Source organism: Synchiropus splendidus, chromosome 11, assembly GCF_027744825.2.
Source record: "Synchiropus splendidus isolate RoL2022-P1 chromosome 11, RoL_Sspl_1.0, whole genome shotgun sequence".
In the NCBI taxonomy this organism is placed as follows: domain Eukaryota; kingdom Metazoa; phylum Chordata; class Actinopteri; order Syngnathiformes; family Callionymidae; genus Synchiropus; species Synchiropus splendidus.
Window position 1 is genome coordinate 14433464 of NC_071344.1, and position 13909 is coordinate 14447372.

At 44.4% G+C, this 13909-nt stretch overlaps 1 protein-coding gene across 2 annotated transcripts in view; it reads left to right on the top strand.

Moving 5' to 3' along the window:
- Positions 1–678: 678 nt before the first annotated feature.
- The window catches only part of nlgn3a (neuroligin 3a), a 157027-nt gene continuing 143796 nt past the window's right edge, over positions 679–13909 (top strand). For both annotated transcript variants that reach the window (XM_053879501.1, XM_053879502.1), the window contains exon 1: positions 679–920. The gene's annotated coding sequence lies outside the window, so the exon portion shown is untranslated. The remainder of the gene's footprint in view (positions 921–13909) is intronic.

Consider the following 13909-nt stretch of genomic DNA (forward strand, 5'->3'; position numbering starts at 1 on the left):
AGTGACTCTGTATACCTCCCGTGTCATGTGACTGGATCAGAGAAATAAGTAGCCAAACAAGATCCTAACCTATAGCCTCTCATGAACCGCTTCTTGGAGATACAAATGCATATAATATAGACAAATATAGATATGAATATAGACGAATATTTGCTAGACTCTTTTTTTCTTTTCTTTTCTTTCCCCAAACTTGCCATGCCCAGTAAGAGGAGGCAAACAGACCAGGACACCCTGGACAGTCCACCACAGGGGGCGAATAGTCCAGCGACCGCTTCTATGGGAGGAAAGTAGAGTTCACAGAGGAAAGACTGGCACCACTTACCACTGCACTTCTGGTTATTTGCTTCAAATATTTTAATTTTTAAAATTATATTCATCTAAATCAACTGCACATTTCCCCGTCAAATGTCGCTCTGGCTTCTGCGTGATGCTTTATGATTCAGCCAACACCGATAATGTGGCATAAATGAGCACGACGCCATGTGTTTAAGCACATTCGAGAGGGGGGAAGACTCCAGGTCTCAAATGTCGCATGATAGTGAGGCATAAATCCTGGCTCCCTCATGTTTGATGCGTGCGCCCTTGGTTACCTAGTAACTCTTCTCCATCTCCAATCGGCGCTCCGGAGGAAAAAAAAAATCCTCAGGAGCGCGCCGCGCGTTCCCGCCGCAGCTCGTGTTGAGCCGAGAGTCGAGAGCGAAGCATCCGAACGCGGTGGGAGTGAAAAGGCAGATCTGCTGCCAAACACGGAGAGACTGAGGGAGAAACCAGTTACAAATGAGGATGTAACAAGAGGAGGTCGCGTGTGACAGCCGTGAACGCACCGCGGATATTTGGAGTACAACCCCGGCGCCAAACCTTGATTCTTGATGTATTTTTATGTGTAGAGGCATGGAGGGATCCACGCGTCGACGAGGCAGGTGAGTGATGTCCGAGAACTTGGTTAACTCTTTCTCACCGTCTCACCGCTCTCAGAGGGACGGTTGACTCGTCCAAGTGTTCACACTTGCGTCTTTACGTGTCTGCGAGGGGAGCGATATTTGAGGTTGACGCAGCGCACGAGCAGGACTTGAGCGCTCCCGAGTCGGAGCAGAGGCAGGGATGTTGGATGCTGCTCCCATGTCCCCACTCAAGTGCCGCCGATCGGTGATGGAAGCACTTGTTACTGGATCATGCAGACGTCTTCGCGTGCGTAACTGTCTGCTGGTGCGCCGTTTCCTTCCCCAAACCAAAAATGAAGCAGCGGTTCCATGAATCATTTACGGACAGAATTGTCCCTTTTATTATTATTATTATCACTCGCAATGCGTTATTACGACCGGGGAGTGTGGTCCTGTGATAGTTGACAGTGTAGCACTTTGACTAACACTGTAATTTGCAGCATGATGTTGTAGTTTTATTGGCCGCGCCGGAAGCTCGGAGTCCTGTGGTTGCTGCTCTCAAGACAGCAGATATTAAACTGTGAGATTGATATGAATGTCAGCGGGTGTGTTTTGACAAAGTGTCGAGTTACTCTCCTTTTTGAACACCTTTTTATTGTGTTGAATAAAGACGCCTCAGTCAGCGCAGTGTTCACAAGGTTACACATCTCATTCCGTGTAGAAATGCCACCACTCCGCGCCCCTGACGCACATATGACCACAGCGAGAAGCCGTCACATGGACATGTCCAAGAATTGTTGTCATCAATTAAATAAGCAACATGTCCCTGACAGCACTGAGAAAAGCCTCCTGCTTTTCTCTCCATGATGGGAGTCGCTCTTAATAGGCAGCGATCAGTAAGATGCATTTCATTTATGGGGCATCGCTTGGCCACGTTGGTGCTCATTCATTTTGCATCCTGCTTTTTCAGTCTCTCTGCTCTTCCTCCCTTTTTTGAATTCCGCTCTTGCCGTCTTAGAAATACATGGAACTGGAAGATACTTCAACATTGTCCACTCAGTTGCTGCTCCTGAAGAAGCACATCTGTGGTTTTTAACCGCAGTCCCTGAGTTATTTCGTGGCATTGTGAGAACAAAGTCAGGGTCTTGATTTTGTCCAAGATGGAGGCCCACAATAACAGCGCGACCGCTGACGCTGACACATCAAAGTGTCCATGTTGTGCCTGTTTACCGCGATATAATTATAACATGTGGACTCTTATCCTTCCATTCCAAGCTTTGCCTTTGAATGTCAATGAGCACTAGCACAAGGGAAAGCAATTCCTTGGTTGCAGCCGCTAAAAAAAAAAGTTGCCCGGGCTTGGAGTTTCCGTCGAACCAAGACCTCATTATGAAGCTGTGAGGAGCTGCACATACAGCACAGGGATTCTAATTGAAAGGCTTTCGCTGGCCAACTTGACTTCCTTTTCAGAGTCTACAACCAAATAGTCGCCATTGTGGGAAGAATAAAGGCAATTTCAACTGAACGAATGAAAGGGTGGTTAATTTCAGGTCGAGCAGCGTCCAACTTGAGAGAGCTGAAGTGAGGTTATTGAAGTCCTCTCTAATAACTGAGTAAACTGTGGAGCAAATTGCAGCCTCCACTATTAACATCTATTGAAGTTCAAGTCCGCTTCCATCAGAAGTTTGAGACGGAATATTAGCCCTGCTTCTCATCCTTGGGTGATGTTGTTTTTGACTGAGGCTAAATAGAACATCTCCAGTGTACAGTGTCCCGCCCTTTCAGTCTTTCTCATTTTGAGTGTTTTATGATACATTGTTGACATTTTTATCCTCAGCATGATTGAATGGAGGAACTGCTTTCTTGTGGCTCGTAAGAGCCTGTTGCTGAATTGACATGGAGTGAAAGATACCTAGTTTCTCTTACTTCTCTCACTGGGATTTGAAAAATAAAATACATTTAAAAAACAAAATACAGAAGAATTCATCGCAGGGTTCACCACAGTATCGTGAAGGCACGTACTGCATCCTCCATGCATTACAACATGGCATGATTTTTAAAAAACTTACTTTGAAATTGATTTTTGGAGATTCTGAATCATAGCAAAAGAGAATGGAGATTCTTCTGTGGATCAATTTCTGACACACCTCGACCGACCACAGTGTATGATGTTAGCATAACAGCAAGCTTCTTCACTGGGACCTTGAATTTGGATTTCTTGACTAACAATATCTGTTCAGGCAGCAGTTTTATTCTTGCTATTACTTAAGAAGAAAACATGTCAGTAAATAATATGTTGCATCACACGGCTTCTGCCAGGAGTTTTTTAAACCTCGGCGGCGCATATGTCCAGTTCTGCTGATGACAGATTTCATCTTTCGAAAAGGGATCCGTATTCTTAGAGGTGGCAGTGGGCCATGACGGTTTGCATGTAATAGAAACCCTCCACAAGCTTAAAATGAATTGGGACATTTTAACGGACACAGTACTGGATACAGTACTGGATACTGCATGTCTAATTTTCGCTGAGTTTATTATTTTGTTGTTCAAACAGAGGAAACGTCCAAAGGCAGCAGCCCTGGGAACTTGAATGCTGACATGTGAGCTGTGCTTTGTTAGTGGCACTGGAGGTTTGTTGTATTGAACAATGCTATTGTGACGCTTACGTGAATTAATCTGCCGATAAGTGAAGTAGAAATCATGTTGACCGTGTTCCTGATGTTGTACATAGTGATGCCGCCTTAAAAATGAATGACATTTCTGGGTGAATTGGGAATGAAAACATATATTATTTCAGCTATCTGAAGCTCTCGGAAGGCTCAATGAGTTATTTTTTCCTCTAAGATTCAAACTGACGAGCATAAATGCATTTCTGAAATGGCCAGATGCTTATTTTGAAAAGATTTGACATCAAGACGCTTCAGCTGCTGGATGGCGAGCCCGCAGCAAGGACGACTTCTGACGTCCAGCAAGCTGCGGTCGGCGTTTTCAAACTGTCCGTGAACTCTTGCCATGTTTGGTCGCCGTTGAAATGATCCAAATGACCTTCAGTATTTCATGTGTGCTCCATTTCACTATAAATCCTCGTGGTAAAAATATTTTCATGCTGAGTCTGTATGTATCTCCTCGGTTCTTTGTTATGCATTAGATTTATTTTTTCCCTTTGATATTGCGAGCCACTCTCATTACATTTTAGCATCTGACTTTGGATGCGTTTGCTTTAACATCTCTGTGTGAGTGGAGACGTCTTTTCCAGTGTTGGATGATTCCAAGTTTCGCCTGTGACTTTTGTTTGGCGCGTCAATGACGAAGGAAGCGCTGATCTCGGCAGTGGAATCGTGCAGGTGAATGTACCGCGAGATAGCCCTCCTCTGTTTGTGCTGACTCAAGCGAAACCAGCTTAAAGTGATTACATTTTAACAAGCTTTCACAGAATCTCTATTCTGTGTTGAGAAACCAAAGGTGCAGTAGCACAAGGGGCGTGAAAAAGCCACAGTTAGCTTGCTGAGGCAATGCACTATGGTGTAGCAAATGCCTGACCTATTGCTGAAGGAGGTCGAGACTAAGTATCCTGCTATTGAGTCCGCCCCTTTTCAGTCATATAGATAGATACTTTATTAATCTCCGAAGAGAAATTCCCATTTCCAGCAGCGTGACAGGTGGAAACACAAGAGCAAGTAACAAACAATAGTACAAATAAAGATAAGAAAAAGGTAAAATAAACAAACAACAACAGTCCAGGATGTGAATGTGTGTGTGTAGCGAAATAAAGTGCATGTGTGTCTATGGCGTGAGTGTGTCCGGAGTGTATTTGTCCATTTTATCGTCCTCCCTGAAAGATGTTGAAGAGCCGAATGGCGTGAGGGAGGAACTATCTAATATCCATTATTCTAGTGCCAGGAAACATGCTTTCATTTAACCGCTTAAACAAGCCAAAAAGAACCATACAAACACAGTTGTTTAAATTTTCTCTTCACCTTTTCTGAATAACAGATGGCACATTATTAGTGGTTATCAATTGAAGGTAGCTCACGCTGCCTGTGTGGGTGTTGGACTACACCAGAAGTAGAACATGGATTTCCTAAATGGATTGGTGGTGCCGCCATAAATCCCAGCATCGAGTATATTTTTATTGTAGTGCTGTTTACCTTGAGCCTCACGTCTTGCTGTAGAGAGGCTCCCTGAGACTTCATGTCTGAAACAAAGGTCAGCAATGCCTCACCAGGACCACACACTCCACTACACCTGTGTGTCTTGGCCGGACTTGACATGGTGGACCCACTAAATTGTACCTGACTCGACGGAGAGTTATTTTCCAGGCTTCGGTTTCAGAGTTGGCGTGGTGTAAGTGTCGGAAACAGAGGGTGTTCTACTGTTATGATTGTATCAGATCACAGCAGAAAAACCCGACTGAAAGCACTAGAAAAACACCTCTAGGAAAAAGTATGATGTAATAAAGAGGATTAATTGGATATAAAAAGCGCTTCAGGCAGCTCTTTATCATTGGTCCTGTTCACCGTTTTCTCTGACAGATTTTGCCGGTGCCGCCTCAGTGGAGAGACTTCTGTCCCTCTGAGGATCACAACTTCATGATGCGCTGCCTTCCCAGACTGAGACCTTGAGTTCCAGCTGGGAAGATTTCTAGCTGAACGTGAAGCAAATGGGATGAAAATGACCTCGACACCATGCTTCTCAGTCCAATGGTCCAATTGCCGAGTAGGGGTGGGCGATAACTAACTAACCGCCAAACATGATCTCCACGATGACAATTCTGCATCTCACGATAAATTCGTTTGACAGCCGACACCGGCATCTGAGAGGCTGTGGAGAGTGTGGTGGACTTTGGTACACCATTGTAGTTTTACTAACTTACTTTTAATAAGGGGAACCTTTGATAATGACACTGGTCGACTGTGAGTCTCTGGATCCCTGTTTAACACATGCAGGTCTCCCGCTGTGCTGGCGCCTCGGCGAAACACCGCGGTGAAAATAGTTGGATATTGGACGGAGCTCTGCTCCGGTATTGACGGTGGCGTCCTTTTCCACGTCCCCATTAGGGTTCACTGATGGTGGACACACTCTTACAGGCAGCGCTAATGCTACGACCCGGCATCAGTTAGGGACCATCAACAAATTCAAAAACTTTTAAAGTATTCACGAAATATTAAATAAGTAAAAAAAAACAACCATTTTAGGAGAGAGAATTGTGAAAATGTTTTTCATCACTCAAGAGAAAGGACTGACAGTTTGCGTCATGATTTTGAGAGTAGACAATGACTAAATGATCATTTATTGAGATACAGCACACATTATCGCCGAAATTAATACATTTATCGTGATAACTTTTTCATATCGCCCAACCCTATTGCCCTGACTTGGTCTATCGAATGGCAAGGCACTGGAGAGAGAAGGACCTGGGCCTCTGCCGTGGCTGTTCCCACCTGACCCTGTAAAGGCAGTGGCTGGGTGGAAAACGAAGGAAAACCACATTGTTGAAAGTCGCTGTCACCATCCAATTTGGGCATATGCCCGCGAGTCCTTATCATCACAGACTCATCCAATGGCTCATCTATTGCTAAGTCACAGGTTAGCAGTGGAAACCTTTAGGCAACCACCGTGATTCCAAGCTTAAAATAATCCCCTTCTAAAGGCTGCAAAAACGCTTACAGTTCATTCTCAGACTCAGGCATATTATGCTTTTGCTGCCGAGTTCTTAAACAGTCCAGACACAGATGTGCCGCGACTAATGAAGAAGGACAAACACGTCTCTCCGTATTTAGGGCTTGGTCTTTCATCAGAATTAAATCACACCTTACGTGTGAGAATTGCTGAGACTGGCTGATTTTTTTTTCTTTACACAGGACTCTGTAGCCATGTTTCTTTCAATTTAGGGAAAAAAAATGGAGGGATGAAGACGTCCTTGTCAGACTTGCAGATCGCTCTTGGCCTGAGGCACAATGAAAGGCTTGGAATCTGCGGGACATAACATATTTAACAGAGATTTTACATTGTTCGCAGCCCAAAACATCTCCCCTGACTAACAGGTTCCGCTGCCAAAGACCAATGTCTGCTTAGTAAACAAGACTCTTTTGGACATCGCCGTTCTCACTACAAAGCAGATGTCACCCAGTATGTCTCCACTTTTGCCTGCCAGAAGTTATCTGTTTATCATTTATTTATTAATTAGATCATTTGCACGCAAAGGCGCACGGGCCTCATCTGATGCCTACTGGGTTGAAATAAAATAATGCAGCTGCAGTGAAGAGCTATTTTTGCTAGTCAACCCCCCCCCTTTCTTTTCAAAATAGACTTTTTAAAGATTCATCTCATGGAGACGCATCTTGAGTCAAGGTTGGGGGGTTGGGAGGGGCCAAGGGGAGAGAGAGAGAGGCTCAGACACAGAGATGTTGCACCTCAGTTCATTCTATTGACGTGGCGTATGGAAATGGCATGGATGACCTTTTTATGTTTGGCATACAGGATTCTATCTACTGAAGCGCTGAAAGTTTGTTTACATTTTATTGATTGGATTTGGCTCCATCTTACAGAATATGATTAGAATTGCACAGCGTGAAATTATCTGTAGATCCGGTTGAAACGGGGCCGTTAATTGAAAACATCTTCTCTCTTTTATGGGATTCTAGACCTTCCAGCTCTAGAACCTTGAACTTGTGGAATCTCCTGTTTCATGGGTGCTCGAGTGTGGCTTACTCAGGCGACAGCTATGGATCACTGCTTTTCAGTCAGTCCGGTCAAATGCCTTTGGTGTTGATACTTCAGTGGCGGATGCATTCGTCCTTGTGTTTTGTTTGAATATCTGCAGCTTGTTTTTCCCTCCTGTTGGCTTCATGCATTTGTGTTGTTTTTAGCTACCAAAGAAGGCCAGTTAAATTACATGTACAAAGAGAGGGATGCAGGCAGACTGGTGAAAGGAGTAGAGGTCATGACAACAGATGAGTCCTACAGAATAATAGGAAGAGATCAAGCAGGATGGAGCAGGTGTGAGGACTGAGAGAGATGACGTGTGATAGATGAGGTAGTGCACTCAATTATTGTCATTTTTAAAATTGTTTTTGAAAAGTTTTTTTTTTCCAAGTGTTGTTATGGCAACAATAGAAACAGTTTATTCTCATGGCACAGACACCAACACAGATTCAGTCAAAAAATATTGTGACAATATATATAGATCTTAAGAACAATCTGCGCTAAAAAAAAATACTGTATGTGTGTGATATATGTATATATATATATATATATATATATATATATATATATATATATATATATATATATATATATACATATATATATATATATATATATATATATATATATATATATATATATATATATATATATATACATATATATATATATGTAGCTCTAATGAGACACGAAGAAGACATAACAATGGCAGAAACTCTCCTTCCTCCAGTGGCGATATAAGGCCTCACCGACCTCGGAGATTTAACTCTGGGCTGCTCCCCCTGGTGGATCTATTGGTGAACAGCAATACCAAAGCAAAGAACACATGGAAGCATCTGATCGCTGACGTTTGAAGTGGACGGGTACAATTTTGCATGTAAAGGGAGCATAAATGGGCCTTCAGGAGGACCACGAAAGATGTGGAACTCTGCTTTGGTCCCTACCCCTGATCAGAGACTGCCCCTACACTGGGTAACCATCCCAGTTCTGTGTGTCTCTAACACTACAAACAGACTCTGCAATTCTCAGCTGCATCCTCAAGTTGCCAGAATCACCAACAAACAACTTGTCTCATTGGTTGAATACTTTGACTCAAATGTTGATTCAGGGACTGCAACAATGGATGCAGTAAAGGAGGACATGAAGAGGTGTGACGATGGAGGACGATCTAGCAAGATAAAGGTGGAGGAGGCTGAAGGGAAATTTGAAATGTCCTGCTAGACGACGCCGCTGTGACCAGTTTAGTCAGCAAACAAATAAGCAACTCATTTCCCACTCACCTGTGGGATCACGGTGTATGCTGTTCCATTTGTTACACACTACAGTGATGTAAGCCAGCGATCGCTCAGGATTCCTGTCGACTGTCATGGAACTGAATCGAGGCTTTTTGGGAGTATTTTTTCGTTGACGAGGACATTACGGAGCGTATTTTTATATCACGCCGTGTTTGTACCTCACTACTACTATTAGAGAGGCTCCTGCCAGAACTATGTTGTTGTTTTTTTTTCCTCCCTCTTCTTAATGCTTTCGGAAAAAGACTCAAGTATAATGTTTCCCGCATTACACAGGGGAGTATTAGAGAGGCAGCGCTTGAGCAGATGGTACTGCTGCGTATGTGTGTGTGGGTGGGTGTGTGGTTAGACGTATTTGTTTGATATAAAAGCCCATTTTTACTGTTAAGGGAAGAAGGTTGCAGCCTTCAGGGAAAGGTGCATGCCAGCATGGCTTATCAATAGGGATGGGTGATATTGACAAAAGAGTTATCCCCATAAATGTCGTAATTTCGGGGATAAAGATAATGTACAGGATAAATCCATGTTCATTCTCTTCCATGTGTTGGACACTACAGTCTCTCTTCAAAGTGTTTTATGATGAAACTTATTAGTGGAGTTTGTCTCCAACATCATTATTTGTTTATGTGTCAATATAATCGTGAACTAAGTGTAGAGATGAGAAATTCAATGTTTCAACGTCTCTGGTAGAAGCCGCTGGTGTCTGACAGACTGCTCTGCCAGCTTTATTTAGGGGTTAAATTGAGCCGTTTGTCTGCTGTATCTCATGTCTCCTTACCGTTGACTTGAACTATGGACGAGTCTGGACACATTTCCTAGATGCTGTAGAAGAAATATTCAATATCATGTCAAGAAATGGTCATTCAGCCATATTCTATTCTCCAAATTATGATACAAACTGTCATTTTTCTTTTGTGCTGAAAAACCTTTTCACAATTCTCTCTCCTAAAATGCTTGTTTTCCATTGCCTTACCGAAGATGTCACTAATACTTTGACCACTTTAGAATTTGTTGATGGTCCCTAACTGATGCCGGGTCATAGCATTAGCGCAACCTGTGAGAGTGTGTCCGCGATCAGTGAACCCTAATGGGGACGTGGAAGAGGACGCCGCCGCCAATACCAGAGCGGAGCTCCGTCCAATATCCAACTATTTTCACCAGGGTGTTTGGCCGAGGCGCCAGCGCAGCAGGAGACCTGCATGTGTTGATGTGAACCAAGGCAGACTAGACTATGAGGACCACTCCATCTAATAAAATAAACAGGGATCCAGAGACTCAGAGTAGACCAGTGTCATTATCAAAGGTTCCCCTTATTAAAAATAAGTTTAAAACTACGATTGTGAACCAAAGACGACCACACTCTCCACAACTGTCACACGCTGGTGTCGGCTGTCAGAGCTAGAGAGCGTGGCACGCCGTCACAGTCTCATCATGTTCACGTGTGCAGGTCCAATGCAGCGAGCGTGTCACGTGTTTATCATGAGATGCAGAATTGTCGCCGTGGAGATTGTGTTTGGCGGTATATCGTGTAAGTTATCGCCCATCCCTACTTATCAATGACCTCATCAAAAGTCTATCAGAATGTTTCTCAGTGAAATGCAGGCTCCAATATCCGTGGCTGATTATGAAGTCCTCATCTGGAGCTTTATGGCTCATTAAAATTTAAAAATCTTAAGTCGCACGTGAACAAAGCGCAGAAAAAGAAAGCCAACTCTTCTTCCAGGCTTAAATAAGTGAAGTCCCATCTGTTTGTGTTCATAAATTTCCACTTTAATCCTGATGATTAAATTTCCATTTTAATCCACCTTGAAGTCTGGCAGACAAGTGTCAGGGAATCAGCCCTTTAAATCCACGTGGCGGGGCATTTTCCCTTGCTCAGTCGTGAGTCTCTCATTGCCTCTCCTCAGCGTGACTCTCGTGCCTGGGCTCTGGCAGGACACAGAGGCCAGGGTCTGTCCTGCTCACGGGGTAAAACAGATAAGGCCTGAGTCAGTACCTCCAGCCCACCACAGACCCCCCCCCCCCCGGGGCGGCCTGTTAAGAGGCTTAGTAAAAGCCTGTCGTATGAAGACTTGACATGGAGCCGGCTAAATGGGCGACGTCGGAGTGTCTTCCATCAACCTAATATTCATATATGGGTCACCGTCATTCAGCCTGTAATCCCATTCAGTTTATTCACGATTGGCCATTAGAGCTGAGTTTTAGGACGTCATTAGAATATTCATTAGCAGCATTGTGCCCAGCTAATGAAACAGTGTTACAGTGTTACATGGAGGACCTCCCTTTTGTTGCATTCAGTCTGCAAATCTGGATATTTTGAAGATGCTGTGGTGAATGACCACAGCTTCGCTGCCGCACAACCTCTTGGTGGCACCTGCTCTGTGTGTGTGTGTGTTCTCGGGTGCTTCATAATGGCTGGGGCCAGCACCATAAGCATTAAAAGAAAAGGCACCTTCAATTCAAAACAAAACTTGTATCTACGGAGCCCCTAAGGGGACATGACAAAAAAAAAAAAAGTTTTGCGAGATCTGTCAAAAATACTATTTTGAGATCTCGCAATACTTTGGCGAGATCTCGCAATACTAGTTTGAAGTGACGTCATAAGTACTTCCTGATCAAACCACCATACTGATGGCTAGTTAGCATCCGTGGGAAAGTTTCTTCTCGCAGCAGAGTCAATACATTTGAACGGCCTGAGATGTTGAAAAAGTATTGTAGTGTCTGTGTCTCTAGTGCCGTTCCGTAGTTTAGTTTCTTCTTTTATTTCACTCAAACACTGTGTAGTGTTCTCCGGAAAACAGAAACAATTGCGGCTCCTCGCTGTCCTCAACAACTCCCAAAAAACAGAAGTCTCTCTCTCACCCCCAGTGCAGCATCCCGCTCCACGCTCACTCATTTGTCACCATTGAACTCTTAAAGGAACAGTAGCATAAGCCTAGAACGTCACAGTATTGCAAGATCTCACAAAACTTTTTTTTTTTTTGGTCATGTCCCCTTAGGGCCTCTGTGTGCATCGGTGCTTATGAATGAGCGCTCATCATTAAATAAAGCTGCTCAACAGTTTAGGATTGATCAAGGCTTAACGGAATAAACATGAGTGAACTCACAAAGTGCAACTCAGGAGAAGCAAATATAGGATATAGGACGATGTCAGTTCTCATGTCGCTCTCTCTGTGGCCCCCAGCATATCTTGCTATCACTGACCCTTTAGCCTCAGAAATGGCCGTGGCTAATCCTGTGTAGCCAAAGCAGTTCAGGTTAGTTTGGGACTCATTGAAACGGCCACCGACATTTTCCCGTCTGCCACACACTGCCTTCAGAGGGGGCCAGTGATTGACAGGTGTCAGTCACCAGTGGTGCTTTGTTTGTGGTGAAACCTCGGCTAACTTTCCGATCATGCAGATCGTCTAAAAGTAGGTGTGGAGTTTACTCCCACTTCCTCCAAATTCGAGTGCTCGGTTACGATCTGGAGCCATGTGACTGCGTGTATTGCCAACAGTCGATGCAGATTTAAGGGGAATCACGAGGTGAGCCGTCCTACTCCTTAACACTTCTGCCGCCTGCTGTCCAGTTGCAGGCAGTGTTATTTCGTTCATATTAGAGGAAGGGGATTAGCAGAGGTGTGTGCTCTCTCAAGTCCCCGTCCAGCTGCTGAGGCCCGAAGTTTCAGTTAATGACTGTCAGCGATGAACGGAGTCCAAGATATGAGTCGCTGCTATTACTGCAAGGCCTTTCAGCCCTTTAACACCTGACATGTATCGTTTGCTTGACAACGCCTTCTGTAAACATTGAGCTTGTCAAACGTTAAACGCTTGGAATCACAGATCAGGTAATGGCCACACGGAGCGCAGTGACACACAGAGCGCTGGATTATATTTGTGCCGTCCAAATGAGTGCACTTCATTTATCAACTGGAATGAAAGTTGTGCTTCTATTGGGCCACTCAAGTGGCTCAGGTTCACATCGATTTGAGTTGTCATATTCCAAGCATAACACAGATGCATGAGACAAGCTTAAAACTATTGATCGACGCTTCCTATCTAGGGCACGATGTTGTCGTTTGTGCGTCTGAATTTCCATGCTCTCTGCTGCTTGAGTGGAGGTTTGGCCTCCCATACGTTACATGCACAGCTGCCCTTTGTGTTTTCAGTATCCGTCCACTCTTCTGCATTACTGGAGTTTGTCTCCAACGTCATCACTTGTTTGCGTTTATGGTTCTGTCACGGCGGTGGAGCTGGAGAGCACGGCGCGCCACCATGGTCTTGTCATATTCCCGCGCTTGTGTTTATCAAATATATCATGAGATAAAATTCTCATGGTGATGGATTGTTTTCTGCTGTTAGTCGTGTTCCGTATGAACCCGTTCTGCTATTGCACAGGAATATTGTGAACATTGCTGTGGAGTGAGTTATTCCGTCCTGCGACTCCGTTACAGCCTCTCATTGCACCGTATTAATCACACTAGTTTACCAAGAGTGAAGCGCAAGAAGGACTCAGTGGGTCATGCACACAGGAGACACCATTAGAGGCTTCCTCTCGCCTCGCATTGCCACACAGTCGTCCCTGTTTGAGTTGCACGCATTTGCCTTAATTTTTCTCAGGGGTCCAGCCGCGGTCTTGTCTGCTGTTGAGAAATTGCAGACACTAGCCACAGTGTCTTCTCCAGCGAGAGATACAAAAGGCCGTGTCGGTGGCCAGTGATGAATGTGCGGCCGTGTGAAGTGGAGAGCGCAGTGAGGGATAGGACACCAGGCTTGTGGGTGTGTGTTAACCTCATAATGCTGACAGATTACAGATTTAAATATTTTAAAGCTCACAGAGCACATGTTGCTGGTGATGAAGGGAGTGGAAATGACTGCGGTAATGCCAGAGATTAATAGAGATCTTTTCTTTCACTCCCACACTCTCTCACACACACACACACACACACACACACACGCACGGCCTGTTAAATACCCCTGCCGGGCCTTCGCACCGAAAGCAGAACTTGTTCACACTATTTAGAAAAGCTCCCTTTGCAAAGGTCGCCAA